The sequence below is a fragment of the Erythranthe guttata genome, chromosome 3 (assembly GCF_056151865.1).
Source record: "Erythranthe guttata isolate IM_541 chromosome 3, IM_541, whole genome shotgun sequence".
In the NCBI taxonomy this organism is placed as follows: domain Eukaryota; kingdom Viridiplantae; phylum Streptophyta; class Magnoliopsida; order Lamiales; family Phrymaceae; genus Erythranthe; species Erythranthe guttata.
The window spans coordinates 3,507,112-3,513,103 of NC_142535.1; the positions used below are offsets into that span (position 1 = coordinate 3,507,112).

Genomic DNA, 5,992 nt, shown 5'->3' on the forward strand with positions numbered 1-5,992 from the left:
TTCTAAGCAATTCCGTTAGAGGGGATGTGCACGAGGACTTTTAGCAAAATGACAAAATGCGCATGTCCTTATATAGCTATAGAGAATATTTTTTAGGGACCTTCAGCTAATTTCCCCTATAAATATGCTATCTAGAGGTACATATGTGGAAATGAAATATAATTTTAATTTACTTATTGGGATTTAGGGTATATATATTTACAGTATTCTGAAATTTTTGTTTCATATAATGATTAATGTTTATAACTAACTTGTAGAATTTAACTTTATTCTTCTGATATTTCAATTTTAATGAATTAAATTAGAGTTTTGAGGTTGATATTTCATGATGAATTTTTATATATATTTTTAATTAAATTTGTATTATGACAATAATAATTATAATAAAAGTTATTACTGATATCATCAATATTTATACAAAGTTAATAATACAAACTCATTTCGAAAAACTAGTATATAAACTTAATTATCATAATATAAAATTGATCAATAAATAAATAAAGCAAAGAATAATTATAGAAAATAAGCTGGAAATAGGAGATATTTTTTTTTGGCCAAAAAGGCTTTGTTATTCCATTATAAATAGGCGTTTTGGGGCCTCGTTAAAATCTTGTGGGCCTAGCACAAGGAAAGAGGAAATAGGAGATAAATATATATATATATATATATATATATATATATATATATATATATATATATATATATATATATATATATATATATATATATATATAAGGGTAAATTGCACTTAACCCCCTTGTGGTTTGAACATTTTGCACATGACCCCCTTGTGGTATGAAATTAGGCACATAACCCCCTTGTGGTTTTGACATTTTGCACATGACCCCCTTATGGTATGAAATTAGGCACATAACCCCCTTGTGGTTTTAAAATTTTGCACATGACCCCCTTATGGTATGAAATTAGCACATAACCCCCTTGAATAGAAAACTGAAAAAGACTAAATTACCCATATCAATTGTTTTAATTTAAAAACAATTATTCTATAAAATAAAAAAGCTTAATGTATTTTTTTGTAAAATGAGAAATATAATATATTATTGTGTTTTTTTAATTTTACATCACATATTTTTTTTTAATTTAATTTTCATTTCAACTTTGGAGAAATGTTTTTTTTAGATTTTTCCAAAAGAATTAAAAAAAATAAAGACTTTGTTTCTTAAAAAAATTAACGTTCGATAACATCTAATATAATATAATATATGATACATAAAATAGTAATATAATAATCATAATTAATGATAATATTAAATATTTTTAAATTGATTCTAAAATTGAATAACCTTTAGGGGTAATTTAGTCTTTTCCAGTTTTTTATTAAGGGGTTTATGTGCTAATTTCATACCTAAAGGGGTCATGTGCAAAATGTCAAAACCACAATGGGATTATGCCTAATTTCATAGCATAAGGGGGTCATGTGCAAAATATCAAAACCACAAGAGGGTTATGTAGGGCTGGGCATTTGGGATCGGGATTAGGGATCCCGTCCCGTCCCGATCGGAATTTTACTATTTGGGACTAAAACTTCGGGAATTCGGGATTACGGGATTCAGGATTGGGATTAGGAACAAATACGGGATCGGTATTAGGGAATTGGTTCAATCCCGATCGGGATATTTTAATCCCGAATTAGGAAAAAAAAAACTAATAAAAAAATACACACACACACACACACACACACACATATATATATATATATATATATATATATATAGGGGTGTAAACGAGCCGAGCCGACTCGTGAGCTCGAAGAGCCGGCTCGTAAAAACCTCGAACTCGAACTCGAGATTTTTGAGCTCGAGCTCGAGCTCGCGAGCTCGAGCTTTCTGACGAGCCGAGCTCGAGCTGGTTTTCAGTTGTTCATGAGCTCGCGAGCCGGCTCGCGAGCCGGATTTATTATTATTTTTTTTTTTTATTTTTTTTATATGGTATTTTTATTTATATAATGTATAATACTGTAAAATATTATAGAAATAAATACAAATATTAAAAATATATATAATTACAATTTTGTTTTTATTTATTATTTTTTTAAATAATTTTTAATAATAAAATAATAATTAAAAAAATATTTAAAAAAAAAAAAAAAAAAAGAAAAAGACAATGGGCTCGAGCTCGAGCTCGACAAAATTGACACGAGCTCGAGCTCGAGCCAAAAACAGAGGAGCTCGCGAGCTCGAGCTCGAGCTCGAGCTCGACAAAATAAACTCGAGCTCGAGCTCGAGCCAGCCAAAAGAGGCGAGCTCGGCTCGTTTACACCCCTAATATATATATATATATATATATATATATATATATATATATATATATATAGTGTCAAGGAGATGAGAAATACAATACAAAATATATTGTTTCAACTTATTTTTAAATTTTTAAAATTTTATTTGTTCCAAGTTTTGTGGTAAAATTAAATAAGGGAAGAACAATAGTATGTATATAATATATTCAAGTTGGTTTAGTATGAAATAATACTAATGGAAAAAAGATGCAATATATCTTAGTTTTTAGGCAAAATATGGGATTTCCCGATCCCAATCCCGATTCTCGAAATATTTAGGGATACCGATGTAATCGGGATTTAATAGTTTGGGACGGGATTGGGATTTAAAATTTCGATCCCGAATCCCGAAAATCCCGAATTCCCGAAATCCCGTCCCGAACTCACCCCTAGGGTTATGTGCCTAATTTCATACCACAAGGGGGTTAAGTGCTATTTACCCTATATATAACTATCTATCTCTCTCTCTCTCTCTCTCTCTCTCTCTCTCTCTCTCTCTATATATATATATATATATATATATATATATATATATATATACACGTTTATTTGTTTACAAATTTGTCATTAGGGTTTCTTAGGTTATCCTAGCGTTTTCGTCTTTTATAAAGATAATCGTTTTAAATTTTAAGTTACTTATTAAAAAAATATATAAAAACCCAATTCGACCTCAGTTGAATTGAAACTGTGACACAATTGATTGTCCAATTCTATGTCCGGTCCGATTTTAAAAACATTGGTAAAAGCTAAAAACGACATTGACTTAGTGCCTACATTAGTTCATAGTCTATATATCGCCCACGTCTTGATTCCATATTGGAGAATATAATTCACACATTGAAGCACCAGGCTTTATTCTGCAAATCATTTTTTTAAGCCTGCAAATCGAATTATTATATCATGGATATAGCATGTCATAATTTGTATATCGAATCGAGATATTATAAAATCTAATTATTTTTTTTAACAGATTTTTCAAATTCAAATATCACATTGCAAATTCAAAAATTTTAGGGACCAATTTGTGAATTTTTCAAACCATAGAGACCAAATTATAAATTTTGATAACTTCAGTGACAACTGAAAATTCTGAAATATTTACAATACTGCAGATTCTGAAAGGCACGCGCTTTTATTGCATAGTCTAAAAAGTTGTGGACTGAACTGAAATATCTCAATATTTTGAGGACTGAAATGAAATGTTTGAAAAGTTGAAGGGCAAAACTGGGAATTCCAAAAAATCAGAAAATTTAGCAGGTTAGAATTTTAACAACAAAACCAAAACACTAGAAAATATTTTTAATCTAGGTACCAAATAATTAAAAGTGCGTACAAAATCTAAATTTACAATTTAGATGCAATATTTAGGTTTTCAAATGCAACTTTGCAAAAAACAAATTATACACTTTCAAAAGTATAACTTTAATTGGAGTTGTCAAAATTACATCACAAAGCCAGAATTCGACTAATATATTTTAATAGAATTTAATATGTATTATTAGGCCTTTCAAAATTAGGTCAACATCAATACATGAGAATATAGGCATAACCATTTAATCTTTAACATTAACATGATCACAAATTTGCAATTATAGAATGAGCAATTAAATGCGAATCACTTTTAAGATAAAATATATCAATTATGATCATACTCATTATCGCAAATAGAGGTAACTACTAGTATCCGCTATTCCTCAATTTAATTTTACTTTTTGACAAAAAAAAAGGTCGAAAAAGTATTTTTAAATTCATGGAGGGAGAAGAAGTTAGATGACCACAATAAAACTGTGCCGTTTTCTTTCTTTTTTTTCTTATTAAATTTAAATCTTGTTAAGAGATAAATTAGAGGTAACTACTAGTATCCGTTATTTTCCACTTCAATTTTTCTTTTTCACAAAAAGAAAAAAAAATCTTGTGATTTACGAAAAATGTATTTTTAAATTGAGGCAATTTGATATACCCCTGGGCGCCTATTAAAATAGGCATAAACTCAAACCCAGATCATCATTTGACATACTTCCCTAAAGTGAAGAAACTGGCGAAAGTGCTATTATATCCCCACATGCAATTTTAGCCCAACTGCATTCAACAGTTTTGCCATATGCATTTATAATATTTGTATATGCGTTTATCATTTTTTTTTTAATAAAACTGTTTCTTTATTTTGTATACATATCTTTTTTAATGTTTTGAAATTTTTAATATTGTTTTAATTTTCTTTTTATTATATTTACTGTATTGAAAATAACTACAAGTAACTAAAGTCGACTATAGTCATTTGCACTTATATTCTTTCTTTCTACCCCACAGTTATGGTCGACCAAATTATGCACACGCACAAATATTACCGATTATATACAAAAAACATCAAATGCACATGCTAAAAAAATAACAATTTAAATATTTATATTATATATCAACTTGTAACCAACAAATATATATCGAATTATATACAGAGTTACATCCACATGTTATTTTACAATACTACGTGTTACTATATATTATATAGTCATCTGTAGTAATGTGTATCGAATTAGACAGTTACATACATATGTTACTGTACAATACTATATGTTACTATATATTCCTATAGTCATCTGTAGTAATGTGCAGTCGGTTATAGCTAGAAATCTATATACAAATTTGTCTATAGTTTCAAATCCCACTTAGTTAAACAAAATAAGAATCAAACAAAATAAAAAAAATCAGATTAATCCAAAAAAAAATGGTCTAATACTAATTGTTCAACACATCTAAGCACAGTAGATCTAGTTTGAGTCATCTCTCAACCAAAAAAACGAAAAGAAACTAAAACGAAAATGAAGAAACCAATGTATCAAACAAAAATTGAAAGAGATTTAAAACGGAATTAAAACAAATAAACCTACATCCTTCCTGCTTTTGGTATCATCGAGACAATTCAATTTGGAAGGCTGATTCAAGGGGGCAGAATTGGCGTCCGAGCACGGGGAGGAGGAGCGGCGACGTGGCTTTAAAGCGAATTAAGGTAGGGTGTATATTGAGGGGTATACTAAGGATTTCACGTGGCTTAGGAGGTGTGACAAATTTAAAGAAAAAGAATAAGGGAATATACACAAGGATGTAATATCTTTCAAAAAAAGGATGTAATATCTTTGGTATTTATTACAAAAAATATTAATAATGAGGGATCCATCAAATAATCCGTTTTAAATTTGTGAGAGGGAATAAATTAGACGACCACAATAAAAATGTGTCGATTTTTTATTTTATTTTTTCTAATTCAAATCCTGTAAATAAAAATAAAACGAAAATTAGTAATTTTTTATTTTCGCTAGAAGGAGGGTGTGTCGGTTTTTTTTTTTTTTTTTTTTTCTAATTCAAATCCTATAAATAAAAATAAAACAAAAGTTAATAATATTTTATTTTCGCTAGAAGGAGGGGTCGAACCTCCGACCTTGTGGTTAACAGCCACACGCTCTAACCAACTGAGCTATTCCAGCTTTTTTGTTCATGATTTGATTATTACGAATAAAGTAATTAACGAATGCACACTTTAACAGTAAATGGCACTTTTAGGGATGGCAACAGGTCGGTTATGGGATGGGTTTATCAAAATCTGAGACCCGACCCGTGAAAAATATATAAAATATAGACCTGCCCCAATCCATTCCCGAATTAAACGGTTCTGACCCGCCAGACCCACTAGACCCG

At 29.3% G+C, this 5,992-nt stretch overlaps 1 non-coding gene across 1 annotated transcript; it reads right to left on the bottom strand.

The window, feature by feature from the left end:
- Window positions 1-5,707: 5,707 nt before the first annotated feature.
- Window positions 5,708-5,781, bottom strand: TRNAN-GUU (transfer RNA asparagine (anticodon GUU)). Its single transcript has one exon. It is a non-coding gene; the product is annotated as a tRNA-Asn (tRNA).
- Window positions 5,782-5,992: the final 211 nt, after the last annotated feature.